The following is a 16,754-nucleotide window of genomic DNA, read 5'->3' as shown; positions in this document are numbered from 1 at the left end:
CTTGGCTAGTGGGTTGTCCAGAAGATGCAGGAGACAGAAGGGAGGGTGAGCTGAGTGTGACCTCACCAAGGGTCACGCTCAGCTGGTGTTGCTTTATGTTCCTTCCACGTGCCTGCACCCACCAGAGAGACCAACCTCACCAAGTCCAGAGTGCTTTGACATACTAGAAAAAGTGCCTTGTCTCTTGGTTCAATCTAAATGTCCCATTCTTTGCTCCAACAACTTTTATCTTGACTGTCAACTATGAAATCAGACACCCACTGTCCGCAGCCCCACCCCATGCCTGGGTGTTCGCTTTGCTGTTTTCATCTGAATATTTCTTTTCTTTATTTTCTGCCTGCATGTATGCCTTTACACCTCATGTATGTGGTGCCTGTGGAGGTCAGAAAAGGGCATCAGCTCTCTCGGACCTGGAGCTACACAGTTGTGAGCTGCCACACAGGTGCTGGGAATCGAACCTGGGACCCCTGGGAGAAGAATAACCAGTATCCTTAGATGTTGAGCCACCTCTCCAGCCTTGGCTTTGATCTCCTTACTTATTTTTTCTCCTGTTAGCCAGGCATACTAGACCTCTAACTAAACAGAGCATGGCTTCTGGAGCCTTCATTATTGTAACGGCAAGATACTTAAAGCATCATACGGCACTAACGCAAATTTAAAATGTGCATGGAAATTAATGTCACTTTTTATATACGAAGTGCTATGTTGTCACTTGAAGCTGTTCCTCCAGATGCTACTCTCTAAACCAACTTCCAGACCAGTGGTTCTCAACCTGTGGGTCTCCACTCCTCTCGGTTCATGTATCAGCTATCCTGCATAACAGACATTTACATTATGATTCATAACTGTAGCAAAATTACAGTTGTGGAGTAAAATGTTATGGTTGGGGGAGGGGGGGTCACCACAACATGAGGAACTGTATTAAAGGGTCACAGCGTTAGGAAGGTTGAGGACCACTGTTCTAAAACGTTTTCCTTAGAATATGGTTTGTTGGTAAAACCTGAGACTAGATGAACTATAATACTTTTTATGAAAATGATTTCTGACATAGCATTCAGGGATATTAATCTTAAAAATAAATACCATTAGAAGGAAGCTTGTTAGGTAAAAATCTCCTCTCTCTCTCTCTCTCTCTCTCTCTCTCTCTCTCTTTCTCTCTCTCTCTCCCCCCCTCCCCCGTGTGTTTGTGCATGCATGAAAGTGTGTGGATGTCAAAGATATCTTCCTCATTTTTTCTCCGACTCATCTTTTGAGGCAGGGTCTCTCATTGAGCATGGAGCTCACCGATTCTGCTAGGCTGGATGGCTACCCAGCTCTGGGATCCGCCTGTCCCCCCTCTCTCCAGGACGACGACTGGAGAACCATACGTCTGCACTTGTTTGCACTGTGAATCCAGGTTCTCATGCTTGCAGAGAGTGTCCTTTACTGACTGAGCTGTCTCCTTACCTCTGATTTTTCCTCCAAGCGGTCCCTCCTACCTCCCTCCTTAGCCATAGGATGGAACTTGGGTCATCTGACTCTAGTTTTGCCCAGGCTGCTCCCTCAGACTTACTTGCTTTGATAATAATTTACATTTATCAATGCAATCATTCAGCAGTTCTAAAACTAATGTTTACTTAATACACCAGACATCCAGTGACCCAGAACTATTTCCCTGAAATGGCTATAAATGCCTACAATTACATAAAAAGTGCGTTTTTTAAATTCAGCCCTTATCATTACTAAAACTCTCAGATGAAGCAGAGGCCTGCTTCTGCAAGTCATCCTCTGATCTCCACATGCATGCCATCACACACTTGCATGTACACACATGCACACAGGGCTAGGGAACTGTTAGAAACACTGCTAAACAGGAAGCTGGGGGTGCTGAGGAGATGCTCCAGCAGCTAAGAGAGCACACTGCTCTTGCAGAGGAGTGGATTTTGGTTCCCAGCACCCAGGTCATTGATCAGGTTAGACCCTCTTGTGTAACTCCAATTCTAGGGGATAGCATACCTCTAGCATCAACCAGCAACTAACTATCCTTACCTGTAACACACCTAGACACACATATACAAACACGAGTAATTAAAAACATAGAAGAGGAGGAGGAAGGTCTAGAGAGATGGCTCAATGGTTAACAGCACTTGTTATTCCTGAAAAGAACCTGTGGTTCAGTTCTCAGTCCCCGCAGTGCTCTCTTCTGGCTTCCTTGGCATCATGCAGACACAGGATATACAGACACGCATACAGGCAAAACACTCTTGTAAAGTGTTTATATGGAAGAGTGTTTTAAGCGTATATAAAATAAAGATAATAGTTTTTTTAATGAAAAAAAAAAAGAGTTGGGTCTGGGATATAGATCAGATGCAGACTATGTGCAAGATATGTACAGAATCCTGTATTTATCCCCACACAATACAAACATCCAAAGATTAAGTCAGAAGGTTTGTATTTGAACCTGATACTTATCAATTGTACAAACCTAGGACACTTTCTCTCTGTATAATACTATTAATGCCACCTGCTTTACAAAACTGTACGACAATGTTCACAGGCAAACTGTCTATAGAACTCTTAAAATGGCACTTATAATACTAAAATTTAACTGTTAAAATATTTGCCAAGGCTTTTCTATATTTACCAAAATATCCCACAGCACCCCATAAATTAATGCACAATTTCTACATATCAATTCAAGGACAGAATAACGGTCTCCGTGCCTATGAGCTAAGAACTTGATCTGACACTTTAGTTCTAGATCCTTGCACAATGCCTAGACCAAACATCAACGAGCACTTTCAAACGTGCCTAATGGGTGCATAAGGGTGCAATCTTGGAACAGCTCACCACTCCCAAGTTTCTCTCCAGAACTTTCTGCTTTGGATCCATTTCCACAGAGTTTTGGTGAAGATAAGAACTAAAACTTAAAGAGGCAAAAAAGCTCCAACACAGGGCACACAGCACTCTCTGCAAAAGCACATCTCTGCGACGTTTAAGTGTGGAGAACGTGGCAGATTACCCTATGAAACTGAAGGAACACATGAACTCTGCATAACATAGCTAGGGCTTTTCCTATGTTAACCCCGGTTCTTTTGGTGAATAACAAGTGCTCTTAACCACTGAGCCATCTTCCTAGATGTGATAACCAGAAACCCAGCATGTCTACATTATGAGCCAGCACCTACCCAGGTTAACAATCCCAGGTTTGAAGACACTGGTTGTCCCTCAGACCTTTAGAAAGTGTCATACTACAGAACCGGCATGGTACTGACACAAAAACAGGCATGATGATCAATAGAATGAAACTGTAAATCCATACTTTTGCTGACACCTGATTTCTGATTTAGGGAAAAAAAAATGCCAAGAATACAGAATGGATAAAAGACATCTTCAATAAATGGTGCAGATTAAACTCAGTTGCATGCACAAAAATACAAATAGATTTATACTTATCACCGTGCACAAAACTCAACTCCATACGGATCAGACCTTAACCATAACACCAGATACACTAAACTGATAGAAGAAAGGTATAAATAGCCATGAACACATTGGCACAGGAAAAGACTTTCTAAACAGAACACTGTTGGCACAGGCACTTAGATCAACAATTAATAAATGGGACACCATGTAAAAGTAACATTTATTCTCCTGTAGTAACTGTTGTCTGTGAGGCTTACTGCCTCTGCCTGCTAATCTAGTCCTGGAAGCTTCTAGCCTTTGCATAATCTCTGCCTAGAATGTTTTCGGGCTCTGAGACCTGCTGTTGGATAAGCTCACCCTTTCTTCTTTCTGAACTCTATCTAGCTGGCTGGTTCAACTCAGCTGACTTAATCAATCTGGTTTTTCTCTTGGCCTCTGAACCTCAAACTAACTCTAGCAATCTGTTCTAATCTTCAGGCTCCTTCTCATTCTGTCTTTACCTGTGTCTAGCTTGTTCTCTCTTCAGTCTGTCTCTGAAAAACTCTCCTGGTAAAACTGCCTCCTTCTCCCTCAGTGCTGCTCTACTCTGCCTCTCAAGTCTACAGTACTGTCTCCACAAACTCTGCTGCATTGCTGGAGTGCACTCTCTTCTCCTGTATTGTCTGTCTCTCCCTAAGTAGCTTCTCTTTCCTCTCTCTTCTCCCGAAAGCTGGGCATATCCTGTTCTGTTAAATCTTTCTCTGATCTGTCACTTTTTCTGCAACTCAAATAGACATCACTTTCAAACATGGCTACTTCCTCCTACAAACTATCTTTATCTTCATTGTTTGGGATTAAAGGTGTGTACTAAGGATGTGTCTCTATTCCAGCCAGAGAGATTAAAGGTGTGTGCTAAAGCTGAGCCACACCCTAACTTTAAACAAGTTCAAATATCCTGCAACAACTTTATGAAACAGTTGATTCTGCATGGCAAAGGACTCCATTATCTGGACAGAGCAGCAGCCTACAGAATAGGAAAAGTTTTTTTAAACCAACTACACATCTGAGAGATAATCCAAAATATATAAAAAACCTCAAGAAACTAGACATCAAAAAAAAAAAAACAATTAAAATGGGGCACAGATCTAAACAGAGAAGTCTCAAAAGAAGAAAATCAAATAGCTGAGAAACAAAGAAAGTGTTCAACATTTTTAGCTATCAGAGAAATGCAAATCAAAATTGTTTTCGAATTTTATCTTACACCTGTCAGAATGGCCAAGATCAGAAATACAAATGACAGCCCATGCTGTCAAGAATGTGGAGTAATTGGAACACTCATCCACTGCTGGTGGGAGTGCAAACTTGTAAAGCCATTATAGGAATCAGGCGGCGGTTCCTCAGGAAGATGGGAATCAATCTACCTCAAGACCCAGCTATACCACTCTTGGGAATATAAGCAAAGAATGGTTCATCCTACCAGACACTCGCTCAACTATGCTCATTGCCAGAAACTGGAAACAACCTAGATGCCCCTCAACAGAAGAATGGATAAAGAAAATATGGCTCATTTACACAATGGAGCATTACTCAGATGTTTAAAAAACAAACAAACAACAACAACAACAACAACAAAAACAATGACATCATGAAGCTTACAGGCAAACAGATAGAACCAGAAAAAAATCATTTTGAGTGTGAGGTAACTGAGACCCAGGAAGACAAATCTGGCATGTATTACCTTATATGTGGGTATTAGCTATTAAGTCAATGATAGCCGAGCTACAGTCCAAAGAACCACAGAGGTTAGGTAGAGATTAAGAAAGTAGGGGAAACAAATAGATCTTGTTAGGAAAGGGATCTAGAATAAATAATTATGGATGGATGGGGGGTGGGGTTGGATGGGAGGATCAAATGGGGAACAAGAGGAAATATAGGGAGACAGCTAAAATGAAGGGCCATTTGAGGGGTAGTATAGAACCCTGATACAGTAGAGGAGCCTCCTAAAATATATACATATCTAAAGGCAATCTAAATCAAACTGCCAAATAATGAGGGAGACAGACTCCCAACTGGCCATCTCTTGTCACCAAATATAGCTTCCAGTAAGAAGACTGGGTTACATCCAATTGAGTTGTTGGCCAGGGTCCCATGGGAATCTTTAAACACCCCAGGCTGCTGCCAAGATTATAGGTTGCTCTCCACAAACTGACAGCAAGGCCCCATTGCTGAAGGCAACACCTACACAACTCACTGAACATGGCGAAATTAAGCCTGTGACTACATAGAACCTTTTCCCCCTAGGTTCTAGTGCAACAGTTCTCAACCTCTAGGCTGTGACCTCTTTGGGGTTCGCATATCAGATATCCTGCATATCAGATATTTATATTACGATTCCTAACAGTAGCAAAATGACACTTATGAAGTAGCAACAAAATAATTTTATAGTCTGGGTCACTACAACATAAGGAACTGTATTAAAAGGTTGCAGCATTAGGAAGGTTCAGAACCACAGTTCTAGTGTCTTTGGTATAGGAGGGTACACTGCATGCTACCAAATGAGAAACAAACACCAAGCTAGCCACAACCCTTTGATCTATAATGGTCTCCTGCCTGCAATAGAAGCTACGGCAACCGTGGTACAAAGCTTGTGGGAGTAACCAGCCAACAACTGATCTGACTTAAGCCCAGTCTGTGAGATAGAACCCATACCCAACACTGCTTGGGGGACCTAGAACCAGAGACCAGATAGCCCAGGAACTTACGGTACCTGGGATTTAGCAGTACCAAATACTATTGGTCTAAAAAAAAATGAAAACAGAAAAACGTAGTGATAAAATGAGTCCTTATGATATGCCATACTCTGACCAGTGCTTTGTAGGGGTGGGCACTCAAGACAGGGTTTCTTTAGGTAGCCTTGGCTGTTCTGGAAGTAGCCCTGTAGACAAAGTTGGCCTCTGAATCACAGAGATCCACCCACCTCCTGAGTGCTGAGATTAAAGGCATGCACCACCACCCGCCTTCAACTGTGATTTCTAAAGGTTTTGAAAAGACTGCTGTGCTGGGCGGTGGTGGCGCACGCCTTTAATCCCAGCACTTGGGAGGCAGAGGCAGGCGGATTTCTGAGTTCGAGGCCAGCCTGGTCTACAGTGTGAGCTCCAGGACAGCCAGGGCTATACAGAGAAACCCTGTCTCGAAAAAACAAAAAACAAAAAACAAAAAACAAAAAAAAAGAAAGAAAAGAAAAGCCTGCTGCCAGGGTCCCATCGTGCCTGGCATTTTGATGTTGTGAGGGTGTTCTGTGTTCTATGACGATGCTAAGAGGTAAATTGTGGACTCAACAAGTACACTGGAGGTTCAGACCATTGGATCAATGGCAGTGTTACTCCTCACTGAAATAATGGTGGCCTTCAAGTAGACAGAAAATGGAGCCATGGACCTACTCCCTAACCAAAAGTGATTCCCCCACCATGGCCAATGTGAGATTCCCACAGTGATTAGCGGCCAGCCCGTGCCACCGGTTCTACTTACAACATCCTCTCATTTGGGTTTAACTCACTCTTGGATGAGATGAAAATCACTGTGCCTGGCTTGTATCCTGTGACTATCAAACCTTCCACAAAGTTCTACAGAGACAAAAGTTCCATCTTATTCAGCATTCTGTTCTCAGCTCTGTAAACCAGTGGGGGCAGCCTGTGGTCACCTTGTAGCCATCAGCAACCCTCCTCCCACTGCTCCTCTGACTCTCGTGCCATTTCTGGTTTTCTTCTCATGACCCTCTATGTGCTGTTTTTTTCCATTCTTATTGTTGTCCCCTCTGTCAACATCTTTTGAACTTGTTCCACTTCTCTTTACCTTACCCTGCAAAGATTTCAAGGCCATTCTGGCCATCTCCCATTGGACTGTGAGTCCCTCAAACACAGAAGGAGACCCACCCGAGAACCTGACCACAGCAAACGCCTCCGTAAATCTGTCGTGTGGACTTCTGGAATTTTGGTGAGGAATATTTATCAGATAGAAATAAGTGAGAAATGGACATGAAGTTAAGGGACTGGGGTAACATAGGGTAACATGAAGGAAAGAAAGGCAGCTGTGTAAGGGGCAGGAGAGATGGGTCTATGGCTAAGAGCACTTGACTGCACTACCAGTGGATCTGGGTTCAATTCCCAGCACCCACATGTGGGCTCACAACCCTGTAACTCCAGTCCTAGGGAATCTGATGTCTTCTTTTGACCGCCAAGGACACTAGATACGCACAATGATGGCTTGCATACTTGAGGGCAAAACACACATACATAAAAATAAGTACATCTATCAATAAAGGGTAAACAGGCACATCAAGGAGAAAGCATTAACTAGAATCCTAAAAGAAGAAACAAACTTAGAAATCAATTTAAAAGCAAGCCATACATTCTTCTGTCTGATCACAGAACGCCGTGCCCTCTGTCTGAATGGCACTTGGTCCGTAGGATGTTTCCGAGATCCTTTCTTCTTGCTTCATGTGCTGTGTGGATGAATCAACCACAGGCTGACTAGTCACCTGCTAAAGATACTGCCATCTGCATCACAAGATTGGAACAAACTGTCCCGAGACTAGAGAAATTTATAACAGCATACTGTGAATAATATACATCATCCATTAGGAACACTAGCTTGATCCTTTCTAGAAGGAACTAGAGAAGATACCTACATAGTCATTTATAAAAGCGCACGTCATATTAATAAAGTACTTGCCCCTCTGCTATCCCAGTAACAATAATACAGCAGAGCCAGGCAGTCCTTGGGAAATTTTCTGCTGTCTCTAGGGGAACACTTGGCAGGCATCAGCCGAGACAGTGGGTCTCTCACTTCTGCCAGCAAGAGCATCCCAGCTGGAAGGGCTCCCCAGAGGGGACATATGACACTTAATTAGTACTTATTGGATGCTTTCTATGAGCATTTTGCAAGGTGACTTGTAGACATCTGACTCCTCGTGTAGCCCACCTGTTGTCACTAGGCTTAGTCACAATCAGTGTCTCAGTGAGGGCTATAATTGCTATGACAAAACACCATGACCAAAGCAACTTGGGGAGAAACGTTACACTTACACTTCCAAATCTCTCCTCATCATCAAAGGAACTCAGGACAGGAACTCGAACAGGGCAGGAACCTGAAGGCAGGAGCTGATGCAGAGGCAGGCCATGGAGGGATGCTGCTTACTGGCTTGCTCATCCTGCTTTTTTATAGAACCCAGGACCAGCAGCCCTGATGGCACCACCCACAATGGGCTGGACCCTCCCACACTAACTGTGCACTAATTATGAAAATTCTCTACCAGCTTATGGAGACCTTTTTTTTCCTCTTCCCTCCACTCAGAGGACTCTAGCTTGTGTCAAACCAACACAAACTGACAAAAACAGCCAGTACAGTCAGTGAACAAAAATAAGTTTGGATGCTTTAGTATTCCTTCAACAGATGCTCACGGAACACCTACCGTTAGGGGCTAGGAACGCCAACTGCCTATTTTGCTTACTCTTGTTGATGGAGGTGTTAGTGGAGTGGCTGGCAAGCATGCAGATGCCTGGGCCTCTTGCTGTTCCTCTCCTACCCACTTCTCTACACCCTTTTACAAGTTGAGTCCAAGACTCCTGCAGATTACCACGCCCACAGTCACTCTCAGGATCTCTCTGGGGACTTCTCAAATCTTGTACCCGGTAAGGGGCCCTGACGGTTTTTTTCTTGTTACTAGGGCTGGGTTATCATCATTTGGCAGTACTCCTAAGTCTCAGGTATCAGATGCCAGTACAAAACAATCTTTAATGGTACTACCAAAATCCCCAGTGCTGGGGGAAAGGTCACTACAACCATACCAGTCACCCTGATATTTCTCTGTAACACTCTAGCCACAGGGCCTTCACTGACACACACACACACACACACACACACACACACCACACACACACACACACACACACACACCTCTCCTCTATCCTCTTACTTGTCTATTTTGTGTATGGCAGAGGCGTGTTAGTTCTCCAGCATACATGTAGAGGGCAGAGGACAACTTGGGAATCTGGGAATCTGTTCTCTCCTTTTCCCATGAGTCCTGGGACTCACACTCAGGTCACCAGACTTGGTGACATGCAGGTGCCTTTACACGCTGACTCCTTCATTACCGTTTGTTTGTTTGTTTTTGTTTTGTTTTGTTTTGTTTTGTTTTTGGATTGTCCTCACAACATCAAGGTCTTTATTCTGTTTCTTTGGGTGGGAAGTGGTAGTTTCTCAGTATCAGCACCACTGCTGTTGGGCCTGGATGATTTTTTTTTATTGGATATTTTATTTATTTACATTTCAACTGTTATCCCCTTTCCAGGTTTCCCCTCCAGAAACCCTCTATCCCCTCCCCTTCTCCTGCTTCTATGAGGGTGCTCCCTCCCCCACCCACTCCCACCTCCTCGACCTGGCATCCCCTACACTGGGGCTTCGAGCCTTGTATTGTCCATTAACAGAATCCCTGGCTTCCACACATTAAAGCCATCAGCAACATTTCATTCCACGCCAGGCTAGGACAATCTAAAATGTCTCCAGATGTTGTGAAACATCCCCTGGGGGAAATAATCACCACAAACTGAAAGTAAATGCCAGTCAGCACTACCCTCCTCTGTCCTCTGTCTGAGCGGCTGGTAGGGCAGGTCAGTCCTCACTGCCTCCCTCTCCCTCCACATTAACAGCACTGCTCACAAATGTGATAAAGTAGCCTTTACTGCCTCACTGCACAAATTCCTTGTCAGCAGGAACCAGGTCTCCTCCTTAACTATTTTGACCCAAGGGGCCAGGTTATTTCCTAACTGAATGAATGAGCCAGGCATTCTGTGGGGTAAGGTTATGGACGTCATCTCTGAGCCCCGGTTGCTGAGTACAGAACAGGAAGTTTTCTCTCCTGAGCATGGTACACCAGCTGAGTGGTAACTGCATCTGAGAAGCTGCAGTGCACAGAAAAAGACGAGTTTCCTCTAAAGTACCAAACACAAGAGACCATGTTCCAGGGCCAAGTAGGACCAAAACACAGTGTCCTACAGAGTGGGAGTCCATCCCCACTATGGCACAAGTGTCCCGAGGCTTGAGAGCTTTGCAGAAGTGACTGGCATTCTGTAACTGCTGCTCCACCTCTTCCAAGGACAAGACAGAAACTTCTCATCTCCCCAAGTCCAGGGAAAACACTCAGCAGGCTCACCAACACAGCTCACTCTAGTTCACAATGCTGGTAAATGCCAGCCCTGCCTCACACTTCAGAAATACAAAGGGCTGTCAGCTAACTGTTCTCAGGGGAAGGTGATGGTCGATGGCCTGGAATCAGCTCACATTCTCTAGCTGGAACCAAAGATGGGTATGCGGTGTACTGGAAGTGGGTCACACTTAAGACAGAGCCCAAGACCCACTCCCACCCCCGTAGGGGCAGAGGCTAAAATGAAAAGCTCCAGAGGCTATGGGAAGAATAAGCAACCCATCTAAATGAAAATGACATTTGGTTTCACAGGATGACTGAGCAACAGCTCCCAGCATGGTGGTAAGGAGTGGTCTCAATACCCTTTGATGGTGTTCAGTAGAGAACAAACTTTGACACTTGCCAAACCTGAGGTGGTCACCTCAGTGGACACCTCGGATGACGGATGACGTTACATAGTAAAGGCTTTCAGCCCTTGTGTCTTGCTGCACAAGTGGAAGACAGAGGCACATAGAGCTAGGAAAGTGAAGGGCCGGCAAACCCACCTCCTCTGCTTAATTTTAGGTTTGCTGTGTGTTGCAGGCCTAGAGAGGGGAGGCACAAAATCAGCTTAGGCTCTGGTATCTGTTCCTCTCTGAGACTGGCCACTCTAATGCTGAAGAAACACTATAGTTTATAATCTGAAGTGATTGCGGAAGTGTGTAACCAGGCTGGCCTCGAACTCACAAAGATCTGCCTATTCTGGCTCTCCATAGCTGGAATTAAAGTTGTATACCACCATGCCCAAACCAACAAGGAGCACCACACATCTTGGGCCCAACTGGCAGCCTATTATTCATAGGGACAAGCACAGCTGTTCCTAATAAAGGAACTTCACTGCTAGGTAGTACAAATATCTGGCTGTTTTCAGGCACAGTTCTAAGACACAAATGGTAACAGTGCCCGGAAAGAACTGCTTAGGTCTCAGGAAAGTTCTCCCTCCACTTCTGGGGAGAGTCCTGGGACGCTGGTAGAACATCAGACCACTTCGTTCTTTCTCCTGACACTATGTCTGGGCTCGGGGTGAAAAGAACAGCATGATGATAAACATGTCTGTCTGCCACAGGAGGGGAGAGGGAAGTATGTAAAGAAGTGATCTTGTCAATTCTCCAATTTAAGACTAAGGCGCCTTGGGCCGGGCGGTGGTGGCGCACGCCTTTAATCTCAGCACTTGGGAGGTAGAGGCAGGCAGATTTCTGAGTTCAAGGCCAGCCTGGTCTTCAGAGTGAGTTCCAGGACAGCCAGGGCTACACAGAGAAACCCTGTCTCGAAAAACCAAAAAAAAAAAAAAAAAAAAAAAAAGACTAAGGAACCTTGAGAAAAGGTAAAAGGGGGGGACATGCTGAAGAAAAAGAGAACTTCTAGATACAAATTGTCTACCAGAAAAGGTAAAGGGGGGTAGGAGGGGGAGGGGTCAGGTTAAGTTTTGCTTTCACAACATACTAAAATTCATTAATAAAAAGATTAGACTTCTAAACAATGGAATGATTAATTTTAAAAAAAGATTAGACATCAAAATCTGACCAAACACAACTAGGAATTGCTACATATGTTATACACTGAATCACTGCTGGAAGCCTTATGAAGTACCCTGGAGCCCTATTTAGCTAAGTCCCAGGATAATATGCCCAGACAAGAATATAAATCTCGCAGATACTTTCCATGGAAACAGCCATGATCACATCTACAAGACAAAGGGCAAACAGTTATCACAGGCATAATGTGAAGGCCAAGGAAAGGAAACGGGTTTGATCAGAAGCCGGTATCTTGGGCATCTGTTTCACTGGCCAGTTCTTTGATAACAATCTGGTAACTATTCTCAGGGGCAGCCCTCACCGATCTGGTGGTTCAGCTGTGACTTCCAGGCCTGCCCATCCCCAAGGCTCTGCAGAGGATTGGGTGGTACACAAAGGTACTCACACAGGGGCACTCAACCCCAGGTCAAGGCAGGCAGGCAGGCAGCTGCAAGTGTGGTCTACCCTCCTGAGAACAAGTCTCTGCAGTTACTCTCAGGCAGAAGGGAAACTGGAGGCCACACCCATTTGGGGGTAGGCTGCCCAAGGGAGGTGAAGGACAGGACCAGGAGAAATTCCCACATCATTCAAGCACCTTGATCCAGCCCTGCCTGAACTTTACCTGGTCCAGTCATGCCAGCAGAAAAGCTCCCTTTTTTCTTAAACCAGGTCTGAGCTGGGTGGGATCTGTCACTTGCAACTTGTTACTGATGCTGATGCATCCAGTGACTAGTGATTCAACATGCAAAAGGGAGGGAACAGACTTTTCTATATTAACAAGCCTCAGCTCAGCTACTCCAAATGGTCTGACTTTCCAAAGCATTCTTTGCTTTTCTCTGTCTACATGGCCTACTCCTTTATGAAGCCACCCTACAAGCTCGTGCCTCCTGCAAAGGTCGCTAAGATCCCTCTAAAATGCTTCAACCAGTTATTTTCTTCCCTTAAACTAAGCTGTTATTACATACCCACCTACCCACACACTGAAATCCCTCTTCCTTCCACCATTAGTAGTTCTCATGTCTGCAGTGGCCTCATCTCCCCCAGCCTGAGCTAAGTCCTGATGGGGACGGTACCGGCTGCCATACTGTGTGCATCCTAATAGCATGCAAGCTAACAGCATGCAGGTCTCAAGGTTTTGGGAAAAAATCTGAGTTCGGGGCCAGCCTGGTCTACAGAGTGAGTTCCAGGACAGCCAGGACTACACAGAGAAACCCTGTCTCGAAAAACCAAAAAAAAAAAAAAAAAAAAAAAAACCAAAGTTCTATGTGATCTTTAGCATTTCCTCCGTAGCACAAATTCCATTATTTTTGTTTTACTGGTGCACATGTGTGTGTGTGTGTGTGTGTGTGTGTGTGTGTGTGCCTTTGGCCAACGGCATGAGTTTGGCCTTTACATGAGTTCCAACTCCCAACCACAGTTTCTTAAGTGAAGTGTCCAATAATGTACATTTTTATATATTAAAGTGGGAGGGGGGCCTTGAATACGTTGGCTAGTAATTTCGAAACCATTTTGTTGTTGTTTTTGTTGATTTCTATAAGATTGTGTCCTCACTACATAGCCCTGGCTGGCCAGCAATTAATTATACACATAGACCAGGCTGGCCTCAGACTCCAAAGATCCCATCTGCCTCTGTCTCCCAAGAGCTGGTATTAAAGGCATATACTACCCTGTCTAACAAAACCTAGCAGAGAGGTAGCCACCAACCCACAGGATCAGCTGGGAAGTAATTCAGTTTGGGCACTGTGCAGGCCAGGGAATGGAATGTCCCTTCAGATGGAATCTCTGCCTCCCCCGCCTTTTTTTTTTTTTTTTTTTTTTTTTTTGCCTCTGACCAAGAACACACAAAAACAGTTAAATCAGGAAACTAATCAAACACAAACATGGTAACACATTTCTTTCCTGGAATTCGGCCAGCCAAGAAACTAGTCCGTAAGGTGACTCTAGCTGGATCCCGTTTTCAATCCTTCTTTATTGTTGAAAAAGAGTACTTCATCAATCCAGCATCAAGATCATAAACCAGCAAGCGGCAGGTTGTTTCCACACGCAGCTTACATAAGAAAGTGGTATGTTCACTACACGGGACAGCTCACACACACAAATTCTCACGGACCAGTAATCTAGGATGCTTTTTTCACAAACCTAAAGTCAAAGGAGCTGCAAACACTGGTTTTGTTTTTATTCCTCACTTGGCAGTCTCCCCGACCTGCCTTGAACTTGTTTGGTGGTAAAACCTGAGCTAACAGGAGTCTATTTATAGTCAATATTTTTCTCACAGAGTAGAAATATCCATGTACTTCACTACAGAGAGTGCAGGGACTTAATGTTAAGATATTGTAGTGATTGCAGAAGTTTCTGGAAAGGGTGTGTGGACTTGTATATAAATGAGGATAGGCCTGAAATACATTTTCCTCCCTAAAGTTTGTTTTAAAGGCACGTGTAACAGCAACTATAATAAGGCAGAACAAATACTAACGTCAAAGTCAGAAATTTCTTTTTCCCTTGAGTCAGTGTCTCACTGTGTAGCCCAGGCTAATGTCTAATGTTCAACCCTCCTGCCTGTCTCCCGGGTGCTAATCTTCAGACATATTATATCATGCAAGGCAGAATCAAACATTTATGAATGAGTCCATAAAGGATTCTTTGGGGACACAAGTGCTTGATACCAGAAACCCAGGCTCCCAGACCCACGTGACTTAAAAATGCTCCCAGACCCACGTGACTTAAAATAGGCAAGTTCTTCCCTGCAGCCCTTACCCCAAGGCACTACAGTGAGTAGTGCGGGCCAAAGGAAACTTGGGACTGACAGTGTGGTGGCTATCAGCATACCAAAGAGCAGGCTGGCCTCCAGGCTCTCTCAGCAGCACAAGTACCAGTTAAGGAGTCTGAGGTTCTTCCTATCCACCCCTTCCCCCAAACTTCTGGCTTCCTGTTCCCAGCTTCTCCTTCTTATATAACCCTGCCCATGTGCTCTCCCCCTGCTCCCTCTGGGTGTCTCCTCTCCTCTACCCTTCACCCTCCCTCCCCTCCCATCTCACCTGCCTCCCCTCTTTTCTCTATCCCTTCTTTCTCTCAACCTCCCCATCCCAAGGCCAGGTTCAGTCTACTTTTTCTCTCCCTGCTCTGGACTCTTCCAGATGCTGTTCTCTGGCTGTTTTCTCCCTCACACCTATAATAAAAACCTTTCTGGGGAGACCTGGAAGGGGACAACATTTGAAATGTTAACAAATAAAATAACTAATATTTAAAAACAAAAAAACAAAACAAAACAAAAAAAAAACCAAAACCTTCTTTTCAACCAAATCTAGGAGCCGCCGGGTCCTTATTTCATTCAGACCCATATCTCTACTTCAAGGGCTCACCCTAGATGGTCACCTTGAGATTCAACTGTATTCCTATTTTATCAGAATTCCCAGGGGGTTTCCAGGAAATACTTGGCTTAACTTGTAAGGGAAAACAATTTACTTAGTAGATCCCGCCCTTGATTCCACTTTTCCTCAAAATCTGGACAAGTGTTCAAACTGCTTATTAAAAAGCAACAGCCCAGGGCCAGGAGATAGATTAACTGGTTCAGTGCTCGCCTAACCTGCAGAGCCTGGGATTACATCCCCAGCACTGCATAGAGGTCTTAAACTTTAATAATTCAACAACAAAATTACAATCCTAAATATTGTAATAACTATAAACATTAGGGAGGTTGAAGCGGCAGGGTCAGAAAAAATTTCAAGGCCATCTTCAAGCACATATGGAGTTGGAGGCTAGCCTGGGGTACAAGTCACCTTGTCTCAAACTCACACACACACACACACACACAGAGAGACAAACAAACACACACACAAAATTTAACAACGATCTTCTTAACCATTATATGGTTAAGATCATAATTGGTTAACAGCTGGGTGCTACCTATAGATCAAAGTCCTAGTTCAAGGAAATATTTCAAAGTGAAGACTGAGACTAAACAATTGATGGTGATAACATCAACTATTATGGCTGAACCACAGCTAGTTATGTGCTATCAATCTGATGAAGTACTTCCTACACTTAATTTCCACTAACAGCCCTGAGAAGAAGACAGTCTTGCCTTTATTTTAAAGAAGAGGAAGCTGGGAGGGGTCAGATTTCTTCCTAGATGTGATAAGCAAAGCCCAGGCTACTTGAGAAACCATCAGGAGTTCAGGGTGAAGTGCAAGGTGAAGCTCTTCCCTGGGATGCACCAGGTCACATGTTCAAGCCTCAGCAGGGAAAAGAAAGGTGGTGGGTGGCGGTGAGGGGATGGCTTTGAGGATGAGGGAGCTGCCTAACCTGAGTTTGACTCCTTGGAACCACAAGGTACAGAGAGAGAACCACAAGTACAAAGTGACACAGGTACACCCACATGCATGCACATAGCATAAATATATGGAAGAAAAGCCTTTTTAAAAAAAAAAAAAAAAAGGAGGGATTACTGGGGACTGGAGAGATGGCTCAGTGGTTGAGAGCACTGCCTGCTCTTCCAGAGGACCTGGGTTTAATTCCCAGCACCCACATGGCAGCTCACAACTGTGTGTAACTCCAGTTCCAGGGGATCTGACATCCTTACTCACACATATACATACAGGCAAAACATCAATGCACAC

The 16,754-nt window shown here is 44.4% G+C and overlaps 1 protein-coding gene across 2 annotated transcripts in view; it reads right to left on the bottom strand.

Annotated features, from left to right (window-relative positions):
- The window catches only part of Gnptab (N-acetylglucosamine-1-phosphate transferase subunits alpha and beta), a 69,315-nt gene that overhangs the window by 50,000 nt on the left and 2,561 nt on the right, over positions 1-16,754 (bottom strand). The gene's annotated exons all lie outside the window — the stretch shown is intronic.

The sequence above is a fragment of the Arvicanthis niloticus genome, chromosome 22 (assembly GCF_011762505.2).
Source record: "Arvicanthis niloticus isolate mArvNil1 chromosome 22, mArvNil1.pat.X, whole genome shotgun sequence".
In the NCBI taxonomy this organism is placed as follows: Eukaryota; Metazoa; Chordata; class Mammalia; order Rodentia; family Muridae; genus Arvicanthis; species Arvicanthis niloticus.
This window is presented reverse-complemented; position numbering and strand designations above follow the sequence as displayed.